Source organism: Procambarus clarkii, chromosome 67, assembly GCF_040958095.1.
Source record: "Procambarus clarkii isolate CNS0578487 chromosome 67, FALCON_Pclarkii_2.0, whole genome shotgun sequence".
Classification (NCBI taxonomy): Eukaryota; Metazoa; Arthropoda; class Malacostraca; order Decapoda; family Cambaridae; genus Procambarus; species Procambarus clarkii.
In genome coordinates, this window is record NC_091216.1 from 13,610,928 (window position 1) to 13,636,432 (window position 25,505).

General features: G+C 51.1%; 1 long non-coding RNA gene across 2 annotated transcripts in view; it reads right to left on the bottom strand.

Annotated features, from left to right (window-relative positions):
• LOC138355322 (uncharacterized) overlaps positions 1-25,505 on the bottom strand; it is a 449,272-nt gene that overhangs the window by 200,163 nt on the left and 223,604 nt on the right. For both annotated transcript variants that reach the window (XR_011223916.1, XR_011223917.1), the window contains one exon: positions 6,608-6,688. This is a non-coding gene — a long non-coding RNA (uncharacterized lncRNA). The remainder of the gene's footprint in view (positions 1-6,607; positions 6,689-25,505) is intronic.

The following is a 25,505-nucleotide window of genomic DNA, read 5'->3' on the forward strand; positions in this document are numbered from 1 at the left end:
CCCACACGGGGGACCTGGGCACCCACACGGGGGACCTGGACACACACACGGGGGACCTGGACACCCACACGGGGGACCAGGACACCCACACGGGGGACCAGGACACCCACACGGGGGACCTGGACACCCACACGGGGGACCTGGGCATACACACGGGGGACCTGGACACCCACACGGGGGACCAGGACACCCACACGGGGACCCAGGACACCCCCACGGGGGACCAGGACACCCCCACGGGGGACCAGGACACCCACACGGGGGACCTGGGCACCCACACGGGGGACCAGGACACCCCCACAGGGGACCTGGACACACACACGGGGGACCTGGACACCCACACGGGGGACCTGGACACACACACGGGGGACCAGGACACCCACACGGGGGACCTGGACACCCACACGGGGGACCAGGACACCCACACGGGGGACCAGGACACCCACACGGGGGACCTGGACACCCACACGAGGGACCTGGACACCCACACGGGGGACCAGGACACCCACACGGGGGACCAGGACACCCCCACGGGGGACCAGGACACCCCCACGGGGGACCTGGGCACCCACACGGGGGACCAGGACACCCCCACGGGGGACCTGGACACACACACGGGGGACCTGGACACCCACACGGGGGACCTGGACACACACACGGGGGACCTGGACACCCACACGGGGGACCTGGACACCCACACGGGGGACCTGGACACCCACACGGGGGACCAGGACACCCACACGGGGGACCTGGACACCCACACGGGGGACCTGGGCACCCACACGGGGGACCTGGGCACCCACAAGGGGGACCTGGGCCCCCACAAGGGGGACCTGGACACCAACACGGGGGACCAGGACACCCACACGGGGGAGCTGGACACCCACACGGGGGACCAGGACACCCACACGGGGGACCAGGACACCCACACGGGGGACCAGGACACCCACACGGGGGACCAGGACACCCACACGGGGGAGCTGGACACCCACACGGGGGACCAGGACACCCACACGGGGGACCAGGACACCCACACGGGGGACCAGGACACCCACACGGGGGACCTGGACACCCACACGGGGGACCTGGACACCCACACGGGGGACCTGGACACCCACACGGGGGACCAGGACACGCACACGGGGGACCAGGACACCCACACGGGGGACCTGGACATCCACACGGGGGACCTGGACACTCACACGGGGGACCTGGACACCCACACGGGTGACCAGGACACCCACACGGGGGACCAAGACACCCACACGGGGGACCTGGACACCCACACGGGTGACCAGGACACCCACACGGGGGACCAGGACACCCACACGGGGGGCCAGGACACCCACACGGGGGAGCTGGACACCCACACGGGGGACCAGGACACCCACACGGGGGAGCTGGAAACCCACACGGGGGAGCTGGACACCCACGCGGGGGACCAGGACACCCACACGGGGGACCTGGACACCCACACGGGGGACCAGGACACCCACACGGGGGACCAGGACACCCACACGGGGGACCAAGGACACCCACACGGGGGACCAGGGCACCCACACGGGGGACCAGGACACCCACACGGGGGAGCTGGACACCCACACGGGGGAGCTGGACACCCACACGGGTGACCAGGACACCCACACGGGTGACCAGGACACCCACACGGGGGAGCTGGACACCCACACGGGGGAGCTGGACACCCACACGGGGGACCAGGACACCCACACGGGGGAGCTGGACACACACACGGGGGACCAGGACACCCACACGGGGGACCTGGACACTCACACGGGGGACCTGGACACTCACACGGGGGACCTGGACACCCACACGGGTGACCAGGACACCCACACGGGGGAGCTGGACACCCACACGGGGGAGCTGGACACCCACACGGGGGACCAGGACACCCACCCGGGGGAGCTGGACACACACACGGGGGACCAGGACACCCACACGGGGGACCTGGACACTCACACGGGGGACCTGGACACTCACACGGGGGACCTGGACACCCACACGGGGGACCAGGACACCCACACGGGGGAGCTGGACACCCACACGGGGGAGCTGGACACCCACACGGGGGACCAGGACACCCACACGGGGGAGCTGGACACCCACACGGGGGAGCTGGACACCCACACGGGTGACCAGGACACCCACACGGGTGACCAGGACACCCACACGGGGGAGCTGGACACCCACACGGGGGAGCTGGACACCCACACGGGGGACCAGGACACCCACACGGGGGAGCTGGACACCCACACGGGGGAGCTGGACACCCACACGGGTGACCAGGACACCCACACGGGTGACCAGGACACCCACACGGGGGAGCTGGACACCCACACGGGGGAGCTGGACACCCACACGGGGGAGCTGGACACCCACACGGGGGACCAGGACACCCACACGGGGGAGCTGGACACCCACACGGGTGACCAGGACACCCACACGGGGGAGCTGGACACCCACACGGGGGAGCTGGACACCCACACGGGGGAGCTGGACACCCACACGGGGGAGCAGGACACCCACACGGGGGAGCTGGACACCCACACGGGGGAGCTGGACACCCACACGGGGGACCTGGACACCCACACGGGGGACCAGGACACCCACACGGGGGACCAGGACACCCACACGGGGGAGCTGGACACCCACACGGGGGAGCTGGACACCCACACAGGGGACCTGGACACCCACACGGGGGACCAGGACACCCACACGGGGGACCAGGACACCCACACGGGGGACCAGGACACCCAAACGGGGGAGCTGGACACCCACACGGGGGACCAGGACACCCACACGGGGGACCAGGACACCCACACGGGGGACCAGGACACCCACACGGGGGACCAGGACACCCACACGGGGGACCTGGACACCCACACGGGGGACCAGGACACCCACACGGGGGACCAGGACACCCACACGGGGGACCAGGACACCCACACGGGGGACCAGGACACCCACACGGGGGACCAGGACACCCACACGGGGGAGCTGGACACCCAGGGGGTGACATGTGACGCCTGTGCTCCGAGAAGACAGCAGGAGTGGGTGGGTAATGAGTCAGGTCTTGGGACCCATCCTCCACCCTCCGTGCGGACTTGGGCCTGCACGGTGAGTCACCAGTGCAGCTGCGTCGGTGAGTAAGTTGGAAAACAATGTGCAAGTGAGTGCGTGCGTCTCTCACGCAGCTGCACGCTGTCTGGCCCTACAACCCCACACAACACGGCCCTCCTGGTCACACACGCTGCTCTGGAGGTTATCTTGAGATGATTTCGGGGCTTTTAGGGTCCCCGCGGCCCGGTCCTCGACCAGGCCTCCACCCCCTGGAAGCAGCCCGTGACAGCTGACTAACACCCAGGTACCTATTTTACTGTTAGGTAACAGGGGCATAGGGTGAAAGAAACTCTGCCCAATGTTTCTCGCCGGCGCCTGGGATCGAACCCAAAACCACAGGATCACACGTCCAGCGTGCTGTCCGCTCGGCCGACCGGCTCCCAGCTGCTATAGTTTTGTATAAGGAATTAGTTCATATCATGCCTCTAGGAAGTGTTAACTATAGGGAGTGCTTTTATTTAGATTTTGATTAAATAAACCAATTAGTTGTAATTTGCATTTCATTATTTCCATCTGTCTCACGTCCTTGTGACGTGGTCTCCAGGAGTCTGAGTTTAGTTGGGTCGCCAGCCTAACACAGCGTAAGAGTTCAGTTATCCCTTTGTTTGCTATAATTTACCACACTTAACGTAGATTCTTCCCTCCTATTCCAAATAACTGGGGATCAAGCCCCAAGGTTTATTGAGTGCGTAATCGGTCCAGACCCCGGTTATTGCGCTTCGTGTTAATGTTAATGGTCTGGTGGTGGCAGCAGGAGGAGATTCTAGAGTTTGCTGGGAGTCTAGTACCACGTCGTGAGGCTGTAGGATCTTAGCCGGTCAACACGGCTAAGACCAAGTAGCGTGGGATTCGGGTTAGAGTAGCTCTGGGGTCCCTCCGTAGAAGAGAAGTAAACAGAATACGGACCGGGGGGGTCAGGGTGACTTACGAGTTGATCACAGACGGATAACACCCCCGCCCGTGTTACAGGGACACCCAGGGACACACAGAAACACAGGGACGCCCAGGGACCAACAGGGTCACACAGGGACACACAGGGATACACGGGGACACACAGGGTCACACAGGGACACACAGGGACACACAGGGACACAGGAACACAGGGACACACAGGGACACACAGGGACACCCAGGGACCAACAGGGTCACACAGAGACACACAGGGATACACGGGGACACACAGGGACACACAGGGACACACAGGGATACACGGGGACACACAGGGACACACAGGGACACAGGAACACAGGGACACACAGGGACACACAGGGATACACGGGGACACACAGGGACACACAGGGACACACAGGGACACCCAGGGACCAACAGGGTCACACAGGGACACACAGGGATACACGGGGACATACAGGGACACACGGATACACGGGGACACACAGGGACACACAGGGACACAGGAACACAGGGACACACAGGGACACACAGGGACACAGGAACACAGGGACACACAGAGACACAGGAACACAGGGACACACAGGGACACACAGGGATACACGGGGACACACAGGGACACAGGAACACAGGGACACACAGGGACACACAGGGATACACGGGGACACACAGGGACACAGGAACACAGGGACACACAGGGACACAGGGACACACAGGGACACAGGGACACACAGGGACACAGGAACACAGGGACACACAGGGACACACAGGGACACAGGAACACAGGGACACACGGGGTCACACAGGGTCACACAGGGACACACAGGGACACAGGAACACAGGGACACAGGGACACACAGGGACACAGGAACACAGGGACACACAGGGACACATAGGGACACAGGGACACACAGGGACACACAGGGACACAGGGACACACAGAGACACAGGGACACAGGGACACACAGGGACACAGGGACACACAGGGACACACGGGGTCACACAGGGTCACACAGGGACACAGGGACACACAGGGACACACGGGGTCACACAGGGACACACAGGGTCACACAGGGACACACAGGGACACACGGGGTCACACAGGGTCACACAGGGACACAGGAACACACAGGGACACACGGGGTCACACAGGGACACACAGGGTCACACAAGGACACACAGGGACACACGGGGTCACACAGGGACACACCGGGTCACACGGGGACACACAGGGACACACAGGGACACACGGGGACACACAGGGACACACGGGGACACACAGGGACACACGGGGACACACAGGGACACACGGGGACACACAGGGACACACAGGGTCACACAGGGACACACAGGGACACACCCAGGATAACTGAATTATTACAATTTACAGATAACTGAGATACCACCTGTGGTGTTTACATCCTGTTTAAGCTCATCCTATATCGTACTCCCACTTACCTCTCGCATCCACCTCACCTTTCCTCCTCCCTTATACAGACTCCCTCACCTACTCCTATTATGGGCTCACCATAGCCCGTGCTACTTGCAACTTTTGCTTCCCAGTAGCTGAACCTAATACAACAACTAATCTTGCCTTATACCGACCCCCCCCCTCCATATGCACATATCCACATAGTGGATATGTGGATATGGAGGGGGGGGGGGGGGTTGTCGGTATAAGCGTCTATGTATCTATGCGTCTCCCCTATCTATATCGAATACGTTATCGAATACATCGAACACGTCTCCTCTATATATATCGAATACGTTAAGGTGCAGGCCCACATATGCACATAGTGGATATGTGGGCCTGCGGGCCGCTCCCGGCAACAGCCTATTGGACCAAGTTATCGCAAGTCGAGGTCGGGCTCGGGGAGTATAAGAACTCGCGAAACACACTCCAGGTATGTTCCTGGTATGAGCACCTTCTCCTGACATATCCATTAAGTAAAAGTACCAAACGGACCGAAACAGCGCCACTTTCATATGAGTTGGGTCCACTTATTTATATAGAATCGTCACTGGGGGAGTGGAACCAGCACCATCTTCTTGAGCTTATCTTGAGATGATTTCGGGGCTTTAGTGTCCCCGCGGCCCGGTCCTCGACCAGGCCTCCACCTCCAGGAAGCAGCCCGTGACAGCTGACTAACTCCCAGGTACCTATTTACTGATAGGTAACAGGGGCATTCAGGGTGAAAGAAACTTTGCCCATTTGTTTCTGCCTCGTGCGGGAATCGAACCCGCGCCACAGAATTACGAGTCCTGCGCGCTATCCACCAGGCTACGAGGCCCCCTAAACACATATATATATTATATATAAATATATATATATATATATATATATATATACATATATATATATATATATATATATATATATATATATACACACAACGCCTATATACATATCTATGTATGTACAGTATCTGGGAAATACAAAGACCTGAGCCACTATAGACAACTTGGGTTACTCCACAGGCTGACAATTACAACAACTAGTTAATCTTAAGACTGCCAATTACATGAGATAATTAGAGAACTCGCCAGATACACTTACCTAGGAGGGCGGTATGAGGAAAAAAAAGGACCCTCGCTCGTCACCTCCTCACATCGGGTAGAACTGATCCATCTCACAAACCTGGAAAGACGGGAGAGAACAGTGAACAATAAGGTAGAACAGTGAACAATAAGGTAGAACAGTGAACAATAAGGTAGAACAGTGAACAATAAGGTAGAACAGTGAACAATAAGGTAGAACAATAACACCTCACCCCCCTCCTTTGACCCCTCTAGCAATGTTCCCAGCCCCCCCCCCCTCCCCCACGGTGGAGAACGAGAGGGGGCAGAACAATGAACTACAGGAAAGAACACGCCCCCCCCCTCACCCTAACTGTTTCGGTCCGTTTTGGACCCTTATTCAGTCGATATAAGTCAGAAGGTGAGCATACCTTACGGGCTATTCATGCCCGTGCCACCTCTTGGGTGGCTTAACCTTCATCAATCAATTAGCATACTGGAGAATACCTGGAGTGTGTTTCGGGAGTTCTTTTACTCCCCGAGTCCGGCCCGAGGCCAGGCTCGACTTGTGACAACTTGGTCAAACAGGCTGTTGCTTGGAGCGCCCTGCAGGCCCACATATCCACAACAGCCTGGTTGGTCCGGCACTTATTGCAAGAACCTGTCCAAGTGCCTCTTCAATGCCACCACTCCCTCTAGTTGGTTCTTGTAGAACCAATTAGAAAAGGGAACACGTTGGACCTCATATTCACTAATAATAATGAATTGATCAGGAACATAATTATTACAATTACCTGTTACTCAGATCGCAACCTAATTGAAGTTGTGACAAGCATGGGGGATACACCTGTACAACCAGTCCCGAATCCCGGTGGAGGAGAATTCAGCAAATTCAATTTCAACAATAAACAGATAAACTGGGAGCAAATAAACCAAGACCTCACAGAAGTAATTGGGCAGAACAACTAAAAAATGCAAACCTGAACCAGTGCCTGGAAAAATTAAGCTCAGTAGCACTAGAAATATGTTCAAACCGCATACCCCTAAGAAAAAAGAGAAAGAGATGCAGATTGGAACGGGAACGTCGTTCCCTATATAGGCGAAGAAAACGAATCGCGGAACAACTTGAGAGTCGCACCCTATCTCAAGAACGGCGAAGAAGGTTAGGTAGAGAAATAGAAACAATTGAACTCAAGCTACAAGAATCATACAAAACCCAGGAGAGGCGAAGAGAGCAAAAGGCCAGCCTTACCTTACCTTACCTTGAGGTGCTTCCGGGGCTTAGTGTCCCCGCGGCCCGGTCGTCGACCAGGCCTCCTGGTTGCTGGACTCATCAACCAGGCTGTTGGACGCGGCTGCTCGCAGCCTGACGTATGAGTCACAGCCTGGTTGATCAGGTACCCTTTGGAGGTGCTTATCCAGTTCTATCTTGAACACTGTGAGGGGTTCACTAGGGACACTAGTGAAATAGTGAGAAATTCTAAATATTTTTTTCTCCTATGCAAAATCAAGATAAAAACCACATCTAGTATCGGGCCCCTGCGAAAGGGAGATGGAACTTTCACCGATGACAACAAAGAAATGAGCGAGCTACTGAGGAAGCAGTACGACTCTGTTTTCAGCGAGCCACTAAACATACTGAAGACTGATAACCCAAATGAATTTTTCATGAATGTGATACCAACATCAAATCATATATAGATATCACCCTATCCCCACTGAATTTTGAAGAAGCCATAAACAGTATGCCTATGCACTCTGCACCAGGCCCGGACTCTTGGAACTCCATATTCATCAAGAACTGTAAAAAAAAAACACTAACGCAGGCCCTTCACATTCTTTGGATACAGACCCTAAATACTGGCGTTATCCCTGACATACTAAAGCAACAGAGATAAGCACCACTCCATAAAGGAGGTAATAAGGCAGAGGCAAAAAAACTGCACACAGAAATAACATCACATGAGACCAGAAGGCATGGCAGGATGTGCAGAATACCCCCGTTGAAGAGCAGAGGTGCAACAGGTACTCTGAGAGAGAACTCTATCAACATCAGAGGCCCGAGACTGTTCAACACGCTTCCACTACACATAAGGGGCATAACTGGCCGACCCCTCACAGTGTTCAAGAGAGAACTATCAACATCAGAGGCCCGAGACTGTTCAATACGCTTCCACTACACATAAGGGACATAACTGGCCGACCCCTCACAGTGTTCAAGAGAGAACTATCAACATCAGAGGCCCGAGACTGTTCAACACGCTTCCACTACACATAAGGGGCATAACTGGCCGACCCCTCACAGTGTTCAAGAGAGAACTATCAACATCAGAGGCCCGAGACTGTTCAACACGCTTCCACTACACATAAGGGGCATAACTGGCCGACCCCTCACAGTGTTCAAGAGAGAACTATCAACATCAGAGGCCCGAGACTGTTCAACACGCTTCCACTACACATAAGGGGCATAACTGGCCGACCCCTCACAGTGTTCAAGAGAGAACTATCAACATCAGAGGCCCGAGACTGTTTAACACGCTTCCACTACACATAAGGGACATAACTGGCCGACCCCTCACAGTGTTCAAGAGAGAACTGGATAAACACCTCTAAAGGATACCTGATCAACCAGGCTGTGACTCATACGTCAGGCTACGAGCAGCCGCGTCCAACAGCCTGGTTGACCAGTCCAGCAACTAGGAGGCCTAGTCGAGAACCGGGCCGAGGGGACGTTGAGCCCTGAAATCATCGCAAGGTAACCTCAAGATAACCAACCGGAGGTCTCAGAGGGGAGTAGGGGTTACATCAGTCCCATGGTGCAGCTGGAAGTGCAGTTGTTGTGACAGGGAGAGATGGTTCCTTCTCCCACGAGTGTGGAGCGCGTCTCAGTAACTGGGCCTCCACTCTTCAAACAGAATTGGTTGCCATAATCCTTGCACTCGAGCGCGTATATGAATCTGAAGTCGACACACTAATTGTGTTGGACGCCAGTTAGTCGCCCATGGACATACACATAGGGTGACCTAATACCCTCTTAAGCTAAACAACTTAATAAGTATCAACAACGTGTCAGCAGATTTGAATGCAATCTACTCTGCTGCAGACCACAGACCTCAGACACACCCCGGGCATCAGAGCGTCTACACGCGCTCCCTTACACACTCTACAAGCTAGTTCGTGGCCCGTGTAGAAGATAAAATATATATATATATATATATATTTATAATAAAACTAAGAAAAAGCAGTGGACGTTTGGTACTCCAATTCCTGCCCACAACCTAATCATTCTACAACGACATCGACCGATGTTACACTGGTTGGCAGCTTAGTGGGATTCACCCCTGTCCTCCAGCAGCACAGCAGCACACAGCAGCGCAGCAGCACAGCAACACAGCAGCTCACAGCAGCGCACAGCAGCGCACAGCAGCTCACAGCAGCTCACAGCGGCTCACAGCAGCACAGCAACACAGCAGTGCGCAGCAACACATCAGCGCAGCAGCGCACAGCGGCACAGCATCGCAACAGTTCAGCGTGCCTGACTCACCCAGCGTGCCCCGTGCCTCGTTCACCCAGCGCGCGCCCGTGCCTGACTCACCGCGCGCCACCAGCTGACTCGCCGTGACTCACCGTGACTCAACGAGCCTTGGTGCCTGCCTGACGTCACCTTACCACCCCTCGCTGTCTGGCCTGACGACTCCTGCCGCGCCTGACGTCTCCTGCCGCCTGACGACTTCTACCGCACCTGACGTCTCTTGCCGCCTCCCGGCGCCGACGACGCCGCAGCACGACGCCACAGCACGACGCCGGATCTGTGACGACCAGATCATCTCTGCCCTGTTGAACGGATTGCAGCCCCAGCAGCCTTCAGCTCTAGTTAAGTACCCTTTGTTATTTGTGTAGTAGAGTAAACTGTGGACTTTCGTGGGCACAATGTAAACTTACTTTATGGATAACCGATACTCGCTCAGGCCTCGCTCGCGCACTTACCCCTACAGTCTACGGTCTCGTTCACTATCGGAGAGTAACTTACTCTTAACTAGTGAGCTCGCTCACTTATCCTTAGCCAGTGAACTTCCGACATCAGCTCTCGGTAGCTTATCCTCGTTAACCTCTACAACCAGCAGCGACTCAGTAATCATGACTCAAGCCCTGAATTCAGCGGGTTCTAACTCGAACACCGTTACAGTTCTTACACAGTCTGTTGACATTCGCCCGTTTAGTGGAAAGGATCCAACCCTCTTGGAGACATGGTTCGCTAGTGTAGAGGCTAGAGCGAGGAGCAAGGGTACTGCTGTCACAGACGCAGACTATATCAGTATGGCGACGTCCACACTTGACTATAAATCTGGAGATGCGTATCTCGTAGCAGGAACACCTGACTTAAAGAAGATTGTAGACTGGGAAGAATTTAAGAAATTCTTTCGTAGGAGATATATATCGGTAGTCGATCGTGATCCCTTTGGCATTGCTCGCCAATTAGCTACTGCGGTAATGCGTCCTGATGAAACACGCAACGCTTTTGCCACGCGTCTAGCTACGCTACAGGACTCACTGGAGAAAGCCTTGATGGGTTCTAGATGGGACGCTAGTGGAAGCCTCACTATACAGAATGTGGGTAAACTATTGGCGTTCGGTGCCATGCAGAGTCATGCCCCCGAGGCCATACTGAAAGACATTGAGGCTAGGAATTTTGGTCCTACCCACACACTTTGGGACTTAATGGACGTCATGGTAGAGTCCACAGACAGGCTAAAGTCCCGGGATTCTGCCCAGCTTTCTGCCGTTTTTCGTGCAAACAGTTCCCATACCACTGTGAACGTTGTCACGCGTTCTACCCCTAGACATGTTCAGACTCGTGCTAGGTCTCCTCCGCCTTCGTATGGCCCCAGGTCATACTCTAGAACAGGCTCCCCTCAATACCTTCAGCAACCTCGAACGCCAGAATGTTTTAACTGTGGCAAACCAGGACACCGTAAGGCAGAGTGTACATCAACTAACACTCGTTACCAACAGCATGCTAGACATAACTACACAGGCCGATCACATGATCACACCCGTTCTTATTGCACATATCACCGCCGACCTGGACATGACACTGCTGACTGTAGAGCCCGCCACGGTACTAACCAGGCTAACCGTTCTAGTCCTACTCCTCCTTCCCGTAGGCAACCGCAGGCTGCAACAACTAACCAGCGCCGACCGAGCCCTACACGTAGCCCTGCGACCCGACCGACTGCCCATGTTAGGTTCGCAACAACTGACAGCCGTGACACAGATGGACACCGTGACTCGCGCGTGATAAACGGCGCCACGGCCGTCAAGGATAATGCAGACACGACCTACGAACACACAGGTCAGCCCTTTGACTCTCAGTCGGGGGAAGGTATAGCAGCCTGGGTAAACGGTATGACGTAGGGAAGCGAGACGACCTCCCTGTATACTCAGTGCCTACCTGTAACAGGTACAGTGCCTTAGCAGAGGAGGATAACATGGACGAACTACACACTGACGGTACTCATGTACATGTACTCCAGACACCACGTCGACTGTGTCAGTCCCGTAATAACATGTTTAACAGGATGCCTATCAAGGACACAGAAGGTCCTCTGATTTCAGCCACCCTGAAGGGTCGACATGTTAAGATTTTCCTAGACACAGGAGCTAGAATCAACATCATTAAACAAGACGCCCTTCATGGCCTACGCGATCGACTCGATATACGCCAGTCGTCTGTTTCCAACCTTGGTGGACTTACTGGAGGAATGACTCCAGCGTTAGGTGAAGCGGACATAGAGTTAATAGTTAATGACAGATCACTCACCGTGCCATGTGTAATAGCCGGTGCAGTACGATTCCCTGGAGACATCCTACTCGGATTAAACACCATGAGAGACTACCGAGTTACTATCGATGCTTACCGTTGGGAAGCAACAATTGGTGATACAGTGGTACCTCTTTGCAGTGTGTACACCATGGGACATGAGTTCACCAACCATTGGGACTATGTCAGGTACATACAAACCAGGGGAGACCAGGGTACACTTAACCAGTCACGCCCAAACAAACCCGTCACTCAGTCACTTACTGACACCAGACCAACGCACGTTTCCACAGTCTCGCAGGTCGGTGAGGTCAATGAATCTTTGCAAGGGGCCCCAGCGATTGTTCATTACCTTACTTGCCTGGAGTCTAACATCAGTCAGGTCAGAGGCATCTTACACCAAGACACAGTCTTACATTCTCATGCACTAACAAAGGTTATTGTCAAAATACCTGGTGTATCTGACCTAGAACACGTAATAGCTGACAGTGACACATGTCAAATCAATGGTACCTACATAGAACCGTCCTTACATCAGGTGCAGAATAACACTACTGCTGTTTATGTTGCCAACGTCACCAATGCCAACATTCACCTTGCATCAGGCACACACATTGTTGACTTTGCCCATTATTCGTTACCGGTGCGAGTAGTGGATGAGGTCTCTACTGACCAAATAGTACATGCACTCACTCACACAACAAATCCAGATCTGATCGCGATCTCACCTGTGCATCTTAGCGCCACTGACTTCCCTGACGCCCAATCTCAGTTACTGACCATCCTCAACAAGCATCGCAACGTTGTTGCACTGACAGGTGAACAACTTGGATTGACACACCTCATTTCTCACAAAATTCCACTGGAACCAGGTACTCGCCCAATTTTTGTACCCGCGTACAGATTGCCTCATTCTCAACGAGCTGTTGCAGACCGACTCATTGACGAGATGTTACATGACGGCGTTATTGAAGAAAGTACTTCACCATGGAATGCTCCGTTAATCTTAGTACCCAAGAAGGATGGCTCTTGGCGTCCCGTCGTTGATTTCAGGAAACTTAATCAAGTTACGATTCCTGATCGATTTCCACTTCCCGTGCTTACTGACTTATTGCAGAACATTGGTCAGAATAAGGTTTTTTCCACACTTGACTTATTGCAAGGATTTTGGCAGATACCGCTCGACCCAGAAAGTCGAGAACTGACGGCGTTTTCCGTCCCTAATGGTCATTACCAGTACACCCGCATGCCTTTTGGCTTACGCAGCAGCCCTATTACCTTCTCAAGGCTTATGACAGACCTGTTCCGACGAATGATAGGGAATACCCTCATGGTCTACCTCGATGACCTCATTATCATGTCCAAGGATGTACCCTCACATCTTCAAAGTTTGGACCGAGTCCTTCAGAAACTAGCTGAAGCCAAGCTGAAAATCAAACTTAGCAAATGCGCCTTCATGAAAGAAAAAATACAGTTTCTCGGCCATAACGTCACCTCGCAAGGCATCACCACTCTAGATTCAAAGATAGAAGCTGTCAAGAACTTTCCAGTCCCTCATAATGCTGAAGCAGTACAAAAGTTCGTAGGCCTAGCTGGATTTTACCGCCATTTCATTGCCGGTTATTCAGTGATTGCATCTCCTCTCACTCACCTCCTTAAGAAGGACGTTCCGTTCGTTTGGACAACTGATCAAGAGAAAGCATTTCAAACGCTCAAAGAAGCCCTGATATCTTCTCCTGTTCTCAAATTCCCAGACTTCACCAAACCGTTCATTTTAGTTACTGACGCCAGTAACATTGGGTTAGGGGCCGTACTCGCTCAAACTAGTGACAGAAAAGAACATGCCATTGCATATGCGAGCCGAGTCCTCTCTAAAGCTGAAAAGAATTATTCGACAACCGAGCGCGAAGCGTTGGCTGTCGTATGGGCACTCAAACATTTCAGAGATATCATCTATAACTACCCTGTCCATGTACTGACGGACCACCAAGCTATCATTCCCTTGTTCAGAGACAAGAACCCCATAGGCAAGTTTGCCCGTTGGTCGCTCACCATACAAGAGTTCCTACCCACGTTTGGATACTTACCTGGCAAACACAATGTAGTTGCCGATGCTCTCTCACGTTACGTCGCTCCCGTTCACGTTGAATACCCTTCATTAGACTTGCGAGATGTAGAACTCGCACAACGTCAAGACCCAATGTGGGCACCGATCATAAGCTTTCTCATGGACCCGCACACGACTCTTACCGTCAAGCCACCCGTACCACTCAAGGAACTAGTACTCTTAGATCATGTGCTCCATCGCAAGGTTATGCTTGGATCTCCTGCCAGACTGGTACATCAACTTGTTATTCCTGTGTCGATAGTTCCTACCGTGTTAAAACTTGTTCACGACGCCCCACACAGTGCGCATCCTGGCAAGGACCGCACCATCAAGCAGGCTCGTCTTACGTACTACTGGCCCAAAATGGCCAAACAGATTGAACGTCACGTGGATCAATGTCTAACCTGCCTAGCTCACAGAGGCCATGTTGCTGGCCCGAACCCGATTCAGACTTACCCTACGACTAATGTACCTTGGGATCGTGTTTCTATGGATTTGTTAACGAATTTTGCTGAAACCTCCAGAGGAAATAAACATCTCCTAGTTATGGTAGATAACTTCTCTAGATACTGTGAACTGGTTCCAATTCCAAACAAAACTGCAGAAACTATAGCTAGTGCCTTTCATGATCATATAATTTGCAGGTATGGTCCACCCAGAGTTATACTCTCTGACAACGGCCCGGAATTCAACAATTCTGTTCTGGAACAACTGGCTACATTGTACAACATCAAGAAGTGTAATATAATGCCTTATCAACCGGCTAGCAATGGCCTTGCTGAAAGAACTAACAAGAAGGTCCTTGACGCACTCAGAGTGACAGTCAATCGGGACAGTCACAAATGGGATGAACTTATGCCAATCGTCCAATGTTCGATAAACTCCTCTGTCAACTCCTCCATAGGAGACACACCTCACTTTGTGCTATTTGGGACAGACATGAGATTTCCTAATGCCATCATCTCCGCGCCGCCCGCGCCACTCTACAACTATGACGACTATGTTAAGGTAAAACGGAGAGACACTCAACTGGTGTTCCAGAGGGTCAAGGAACATCTCTCTAAAGCTACTGATGATTTCACACGGTTACAAAATGCTCGTGCTAAACCTACGAGAATAGGACCTGGATCTTTAGTAATGATCCTCAACCAGCGACGAGATGGTCCCATGTACAAACTGACTGAGAAGTTTCTTGGTCCTTACAGAGTTCTTGAGCATATCACAGGTAATAAGTATAAGCTGGAAAACCTAGCCACTGGAGAACAAGTACATGAGCATCTCAACCACATGAAATTAGCCCGTCTGACTGTTGAAGATGACACCCCGACTCCTGTCCCTGACAATGTACTGTGTGACCCTACCACTGTGACACCCACTTCGGTCTCAGACATGCCCAGCGATACTACCCCACCACGTACTCACACATACAATCTTCGGTCCAGACCTGTTATTTCGACAGTACACTACCAACAGTCTGATGATTCCTCTTCGTGTGACTGTGGTGTTCCAGTCTGTAAGGGACAATGGATGCGTTCTATCTGCTCCCCTCTCCCTGCTTGTTCATACATGGCAGTGGGAGACTACGTTCGTGATGGACTAGCACCTGAGAATTCATAGTTTTATGACTAGATTTAAGAGTGATTACAACATTCGTTTCGCACCCCTCGGTTCAATGTATATAGACCCTTCCACCTCGGCTATCTTCGTTCGTAGTTTATTGATCTTGTCGTGTCTCTATACACTATGTAGGTCCTAGTGTTCCTGCCACGTTCATGCTCTCCACATTTTAGTGGAAATGTCGCTTATTCTATGTATTGCCATGTACTATATTGTGCCTACGTTAGTGTCTGCCGTTTATAATCTACTTAACAGGTAACACTGTGGCTGAGCATCATGAATTCTTACGCGCAACTTCTGGTCCGCTGACTACCGCTACCGCCTCTACCTGCAGCCGGACCTCCTGCCTCCAGTTGTGCAGACATTTAGCTAGTTAGTCATGATGCTCCATGGATAGCTTAGTTTAAGGATTATATTTAAGCATTGTACTCATTATTCATGCATGTCCGAGACGGTGTTGGACGTCTCAAAACTTGTTTGTTTACGGCCACTATAGGTAAATCACTGTATATAACGTTAGTTAGGTACACGCCCAAGGGTTTTCAAATTTTTCAAGCAGATCGCCGAGGACGCCGATGATAGCGTGCCGAGCGGTGTTGGACGCCAGTTAGTCGCCCATGGACATACACATAGGGTGACCTAATACCCTCTTAAGCTAAACAACTTAATAAGTATCAACAACGTGTCAGCAGATTTGAATGCAATCTACTCTGCTGCAGACCACAGACCTCAGACACACCCCGGGCATCAGAGCGTCTACACGCGCTCCCTTACACACTCTACAAGCTAGTTCGTGGCCCGTGTAGAAGATAATATATATATATATATATATATATTTATAATAAAACTAAGAAAAAGCAGTGGACGTTTGGTACTCCAATTCCTGCCCACAACCTAATCATTCTACAACGACATCGACCGATGTTACAATTGTAAGTGACACCTTGTCATCCTTGACTGCCCTCAGCTCCCCGAGTCATAACTGTGACGTGCTTATCTCTGAACCTAGACACAGATATAATAACATAATCAATCATTGAGTCAGAGTTTGTCTCCTGTGGATTCCTTCCCATATTGGTCTCCGACTGCATGCTACAACTTATGAGTTGGCCAAGACTTTTTGCTCGTAAAGAGGGAATTGATTACCATCTTGGACTGCCTTTGAGCAGTCTGAGGGCAATAATATTCCGGAAACATCAACCAAATCTCGTAGACTTGAGGCAAAGTGAAATTCACACCAGTTACTCCATCTATCATCATTCTATTATGCAGGAAGAACCGCACGTCTATGGGTCATCCAATAAGATTAGCAGACTTCTAGATGTTACCACTGCTAGGCTTACAAGTACCTCTGGCAGTTTGTAACATCTGCTGATGTAGATCTGACTAAATGTAAACTCTGTCAGCAGAACTATTCGCATACTTTGCGTCATTATATAATGGAATGTGAAAACATCGCAGACTTCAGAGATAACACCATCAATGGTGTCCAAGAAATGTGTAAGTTCTTCATTCATAATGATGTACTGCCAGGAATCTTAGTCAAGTATCTAAGGTTTGCTTACTGTAGGTAATGCATGCACATGACTGTAAAGCTGCCGCCCAGTTGGGTGGGTGTGGAGCACATGACTGTAAAGCTGCCGCCCAGTTGGGTGGGTGTAGAGCACATGGCTGTAAAGCTGCCGCCCAGTTGGGTGGGTGTGGAGCACATGACTGTAAAGCTGCCGCCCAGTTGGGTGGGTGTGGAGCACATGACTGTAAAGCTGCCGCCCAGTTGGGTGGGTGTGGAGCACATGACTGTAAAGCTGCCGCCCAGTTGTGTGGGTGTGGAGCACATGGCTGTAAAGCTGCCGCCCAGTTGTGTGGGTGTGGAGCACATGACTGTAAAGCTGCCGCCCAGTTGGGTGGGTGTGGAGCACATGACTGTAAAGCTGCCGCCCAGTTGTGTGGGTGTGGAGCACATGACTGTAAAGCTGCCGCCCAGTTGGGTGGGTGTGGAGCACATGACTGTAAAGCTGCCGCCCAGTTGTGTGGGTGTGGATTTATCCCTGACATACTAAAAACAGCAGAGATAGCACCACTCCATAAAGGAGGAAATAAGGCAGAGGCAAAAAATTACAGACCGATAGCACTAACATCGCACATCATAAAAATTTTTGAGAGAGTGCTAAGAAGTAAGATCACAAAATACATGGAATCACAGCATCTCCATAACCCCGGACAACATGGTTTCAGAACAGGGCGCTCTTGCCTGTCGCAGTTGCTGGACCACTATGATATGGCATTAGATGCTATGGAAGACAAACAAAACGCTGATGTAATTTACACAGATTTCGCAAAAGCTTTTGATAAATGTGACCATGGTGTTATTGCACATAAAATGCGTTCAAAAGGAATTACCGGGAAAATAGGCAGATGGATCTACAATTTCCTGACTGACAGAACCCAATGTGTAATAGTCAACAAAATAAAATCCAGCCCATCAACCGTGAAGAGCTCAGTCCCCCAGGGTACTGTGCTTGCTCCAGTACTTTTTCTCATCCTCATATCGGACATAGACCAGAACACAACCTATAGCACTGTATCATCCTTTGCAGATGACACTAGGATTTTCATGAGAGTTGGCAACATAGAGGACACGGCAAACCTCCAATCAGATGTAGATCAGGTCTTTCTATGGGCTACAGAAAATAATATGGTATTCAACGAGGATAAGTTTCAGCTCATGCGCTACGGAAAAATTGAAAATATAAAAACAGAAACCACGTACAAAACGCAGGCAAATCATAACATAGAACGAAAAGGCAATGTAAAGGACCTGGGTGTACTCATGTCGGAAGACCTTACCTTTAAAGAACACAATAAAGTAGCCGTCACAACTGCAAGAAAAATGACAGGTTGGATAACAAGAACTTTTCACACTAGAGATGCTATACCGATGATGATACTTTTCAAAACGCTTGTGCTCTCTAGAGTGGAGTACTGCTGCACAATGACAGCCCCTTTCAAAGCTGGAGAAATTGCTGACCTAGAGAGCGTGCAGAGATCCTTTACTGCTAGAATCCACTCAGTAAAACATCTAAATTACTGGGACCGACTAAAGAGCCTAAATCTGTACTCCCTTGAGCGCAGGCGGGAGAGATACATAATAATTTACACGTGGAAAATAATTGAGGGGCTGGTCCCAAACCTGCACACAGAAATAACACCACATGAGACCAGAAGACATGGCAGGATGTGCAGAATACCCCCGTTGAAAAGCAGAGGTGCAACAGGTACTCTGAGAGAGAACTCTATCAACATCAGAGGCCCGAGACTGTTCAACACGCTTCCACTACACATAAGGGGCATAACTGGCAAACCCCTCACAGTGTTCAAGAGAGAACTGGATAAGCACCTCCAAAGGATACCTGATCAACCAGGCTGTGACTCATACGTCAGGCTGCGAGCAGCCGCGTCTAACAGCCTGGTTGATCAGTCCAGCAACCAGGAGGCCTGGTCGACGACCGGGCCGCGGGGACACTAAGCCCCGGAAGCACCTCAAGGTAGCCTCAAGGTGGAGCACATGACTGTAAAGCTGCCGCCCAGTTGGGTGGGTGTGGAGCACATGACTGTAAAGCTGCCGCCCAGTTGTGTGGGTGTGGAGCACATGACTGTAAAGCTGCCGCCCAGTTGGGTGGGTGTGGAGCACATGACTGTAAAGCTGCCGCCCAGTTGGGTGGGTGTGGAGCACATGACTGTAAAGCTGTCGCCCAGTTGGGTGGGTGTGGAGCAAGACTAGTAACTGTGTGACTCACCATAGATGTAAAGTGCCTTGTATAGTGACTGTTGTGAGCCTCCTGTTGACTCACTTGTGACACAAAAGATTATTGATGTGTGTATTTGTGTAGGTGATTGTATATGTTATCTTGAGGTTATCTTGAGATGATTTCGGGGCTTTAGTGTCCCCGCGGCCCGGTCCTCGACCAGGCCTCCACCCCCAGGAAGCAGCCCGTGACAGCTGACTAACACCCAGGTACCTATTTACTGCTAGGTAACAGGGGCATAGGGTGAAAGAAACTTTGCCCATTGTTTCTCGCCGGCGCCTGGGATCGAACCCGGGACCACAGGATCACAAGTCCAGCGTGCTGTCCGCTCGGCCGACCGGCTCCCGACCGATATGTATGTGTATGTATACATATATATGCATATATGTACATGTATGTATATGTGCACATGTATATATAAATTTAATAATTGTGTAACTAGCGTCAAAAGATTGTTAGTTGCATAGCTAAACGAACTAGAGGGTTCGGTTCCTGAACCCATTATGTGCCTCTGTAACCCTTTACACCACCGCCCACGGGACGGGTATGGGGTGCATAATAAAGAAATTGAATTCATACTAAGTTGGTTAGCCTATCATGTCCCACCTACACGCTACTCTACATCACACCTGTTTGGTCACCGGATTAGCCGTCTACTGTGAGGGCATCCACTTCACACGTGGTCGCGAGCAATAATCCACAGTGCACCGTAACTACTCGGGTCAGCACCACGAGGCCGACCAAATCACATGGTTCTCAACAAAGGGCAAGCCCCCCCCCCCCACACACTTCCCAAGCAAGCAAGAGATGGGCTGCACCTTTCTCAACATGGGCCACACACTTCACTATAATAGGGGGTTGTCTAGGTCCCAATAAGAGGCACGGACACACAGTTCCACCACTGATAGGTGGCTGCGTGTCCCCTAACACAGTCAGTCCCCCATGTTTGTCACCAGGGGCACGAGGCTTTCCAACAACAGGGGGATGGACCCCGCCATTGTGAACCAGACTGTCAGGGACGGACCCCGCCAATGTGAACCAGCCTGCCAGGGACGGACCCCGCCAATGTGAGCCAGACTGCCAGGGACGGACCCCGCTAATGTGAACCAGACTGCCAGGGACGGACCCCGCCACCGCCGACAATCTACCACTATAAATCTTCAATACCAGAGACGCGATACTTAATTTACGAGGAGCGGCCAAGAGAGAGAATGGCGCTCTGGGAGCTGATTGTACCGGACTGAGCTCAGATCTCTCGCTCTCAGATTTTTTTTGTCCTTTCCTAAAGACTTTAAAGCATGAGTCCTTCTCAGTAAGCTGGCTCTCACCCGCTACCTTTAGGGTTACCTTGAGGTGCTTCCGGGGCTTAGCGTCCCCGCGGCCCGGTCGTCGACCAGGCCTCCTGGTTGCTGGCCCCGTCTCCAGTAACGATTTATTTTTGTTTTATTATTATTATTATTTTCTACCACGGACGTGGCCGGACATTTACAATGCTAACCAGCATATATACATTTTCCTGTGTCCTCCATGGACAGGGTGAGAGATCTGTTAAACATATAGTTCAGTAATTTATTGAACAATCAACCACAGAAGGTGATTGTAGTGCTTTTAAAATGCTAATATAACCTGCAAACAAATACACAGATTTACGACTGTCCAGCATAAACAGTGATCGAGTTTTCTATTTACATAGCGTCATTAATTTGCGTTTACAAAGGTGAAATGCAATTCTGGCCAGTTTCCACATGTAGCAGAGGCCGTCCCTGTCCCTTCAGTGGTTCCCGGAATGATGGGATGAAAGTGGTCCATCTGTCCACTTAGGAGTGCGCATAGTCCTTGTGTTGGCCGCCGTAGAGGACCCGGGGGATTATAAAACACGACATACGGTCGATTCTCCAAACTTGGCAACTGGAATATCAGCTTCCAATAATTTACGGGTTAGCTTGGCCCCTTGGTCGAGGGACTTACCTCTGGGATACCTAGAGTGTCTTCTTGTGTTGTTCTGCTCCTCAAGTCCGTCCTGGGGTCAGGCCTGTCTTGTGATAACTTGATCTAAAAGGCTGTTGTTGCTTGGAGCAGCAACCCGCAGGCCAAACTTGTTCACACCTGATGACACAAGATGTTATACAGAGGTGTAAACTCAACACCTGATGGTGTGGTGTTGCACGGTGTTGCCCCCAGCACCTCAGGGGTCTACTCCATAAGCTATTTGGGGGACACTTTGCCACCAAGACGACAATTTATGCTGGTTAATATCTCCTACTTTTTGTTAGGTATTCGCTCCCTTCTCTCTTCCCTTATCCTTTCTCTTTCACCTACCCCCCTCTCTCTCTTCTCCTCTCCCGCAGCATCTTCCCACTCCCAATCTTCCCTCCCCCCCCCCCCACCATTTCTACTGGAGTTAGTGGCCCCAGTCAGGAAGACTGGCAAGGGGGGGGGGGCGCTTTGGCCAACATCTGCCTCGAGTACACACCTGACACTTTCCAATATCTGCCTTGATCACACACCTGGGCACAGAGACATCAAATTACAACCATATTTCTGTCACACAACTGACAGAGACAAACCTGACGTAAACACAAACCTGGCACAGTCACACCTGTATCTGCTTTGAGGTGCCAGGTTTGCGTCGTTGTAGTCAGGTTTGGTCATAGGAAACTTCTAGGTAATGGACTTGTACGCACGCGTACACGCGCGCCCGCGTCCCACCCACTCACGCACCGAATCACCTTCTGTGGTTGATTGTTCAATAAACCCCTGAACTATATGTTTAACACATCTCTAACCCTGTCCATGGAGGACAGAAGAAAATGTATATATGCTGGTTAGCATTGTAAATGTGTGGCCACGTCTGTGGTAGAAAATAATGAAAAAACAAAAAAAACTCACCCACGCACGCATGTGCACACAAACGCATGCACGCACGAATGCACCTCGTGAGCCCCACACGCGCGCACGCAAACATCGAAGAACTCTTGCAAGACCTCATGTATGAACGCACACACACACGAACGCACGCGCATGTACAAAAATGTGTGCGCGCGCATGTGCACACACATTTTTCACAAATTCAAACACCAAGGATAGACGAGAAAAATATGTTTAACACTACAAAATTTTCATACACTTGCGACAAAATACACCAGGGGCCTGGTAGCCTGGTGGATAGCGCGCAGGACTCGTAATTTTGTGGCGCGGGTTCGATTCCCGCACGAGGAGGCAGAAACAAATGGGCAAAGTTTCTTTCAACCCTGAATGCCCCTGTTACCTAACAGTAAATAGGTACCTGGGAGTTAGTCAGCTGTCACGCGCTGCTTTCTGTGTGTGTGTACTCACCTAATTGTGCTTGCGGGGGTTGAGCTTTGGCCCTTTGGTCCCGCCTCTCAACCGTCAATCAACTGGTGTACAGATTCCTGAGCCTACTGGGCTCTGTCATATCTACATTTGAAACTGTGTATGGAGTCAGCCTCCACCACATCACTGCCTAATGCATTCCATCTGTTAACTACTCTGACACTGAAAAAGTTCCTTCTAACGTCCCTGTGGCTCATGTGGGTACTCAGCTTCCACCTGTGTTCCCTTGTTCGCGTCCCTCCAGTGTTGAATAGTTCATCCTTGTTTACCCGGTCGATTCCCCTGAGGATTTTGTAGGTTGTGATCATGTCCCCCCCTTACATGCTACAAGATGACCTAGATAGACTGAGTGAATGGTCCAACAAATGGCTGTTGAAGTTCAACCCGAGTAAATGCAAAGTAATGAAACTAGGCAGTGGAAACAGGAGGCCAGACACAGGATACAGAATAGGAGATGAAGTACTTAAACAGACAGAGAGAAAGATCTAGGAGTTGATATCACACCAAACCTGTCTCCTGAAGCCTACATAAAGAGAATAACGTCTGCGGCATATGCGAGGCTGGCTAACATCAGAACAGCGGTCAGGAACCTGTGTAAGGAATCATTCAGAATCTTGTACACAACATATGTAAGACCAATCCTGGAGTATGCGGCCCCAGCATGGAGCCCGTACCTTGTCAAGCACAAGACGAAGCTGGAAAAAGTCCAAAGGTATGCCACTAGACTAGTCCCAGAACTAAGAGGCATGAGTTACGAGGAAAGGCTGCGGGAAATACACCTTACGACCCTGGAGGACAGAAGAGTAAGGGGAGACATGATCACAACCTACAAAATCCTCAGGGGAATCGACCGGGTAAACAAGGATAAACTATTCAACACTGGAGGGACGCGAACAAGGGGACACAGGTGGAAACTGAGTACCCACATGAGCCACAGGGACGTTAGAAGGAACTTTTTCAGTGTCAGAGTAGTTAACAGATGGAATGCATTAGGCAGTGATGTGGTGGAGGCTGACTCCATACACAGTTTCAAATGTAGATATGATAGAGCCCAATAGGCTCAGGAACCTGTACACCAGTTGATTGACAGTTGAGAGGCGGGACCAAAGAGCTAGAGCTCAACCTCCGCAAGCACAACTAGGTGAGTACACAGTGTTATACGCACATCCTGGAGGTGGAATGCACTGAAGGTTTTCAAAGAGGTTGTGGAAGCCACCTCCATCCGCATCTTCAAGGCCAGACCCCACAAAGAACTTGATCAGCACCAACATTATACAAAGAATACATGCCACAGGTACAAGAGGCGCCGCAGGCAAGGCTCTGGACCTATACTCTCAAGTGAAGGGTCATACACAGAGCATGGCAAAACTCTAGGAAACTTATGTTCAGCACCCCAATAAATAACATTTAATTTCAAGTTCCAAACAGCTTATTTGATGAAAAATATCTAAAATTCTGACAATATAACTGATATTAACTCTGCAGACTTTGAAAGGGAAGTTGACAAGATACATCCAACGTCATCCCAACTCAGGGAAATCCATATTTATAAATGTAAATTGCCAATAGCGCTCAGTGTAACACACAGAAAAAGCTTGCATACAGCCGAGACCAACCCGTCCTCTTAAAAATAACGTCACTTTTGGCTGGTATGCGCTATGGCCAAATTTGGACGTAATTTGAAATGAAATCGACTCCCAAAAGTGATGTACTGTCCCGTTTTCTGTTTCAGTCGTCCGGCTTACGCGGACAGGTTAGGAGAGGAAACTTTCAACTAACGTTTTGAAACTTTATGAAAATTTCCTTCCCACTTAACCTATCAGAGGACCCTTAACTTATTGTTGTTGAAAAAATCCCAAATTTATTTTCATTTTTTCTTCATTTTCCAATTACGTCCACTTTCGGTCATACGGACAAACGGCCAAAAGCGACGTTATTTTCAAGAGGACAGGTTACCGAGACACCAGAAGCACTTGAATCAGCAAATATATAAGTACACAAAATTAGTAGGAAAGCTTTGGCAACAAACTACAGGCCGGTCGACTTAACATCAAAGATAATTAACATGTCTGAAAGTGATTATGAGTTAAATATCCGGTTTTATTTAGAACAATTTATGTAAACCAATACTCCAGGTCATCATGGATTTGGGGCGAGAAAATCTTGTCTTTCGCAATTACTCGGCCACTATGACAAGAATCCCTGAAATATTAGAAGAAAAACGCCACGCAGA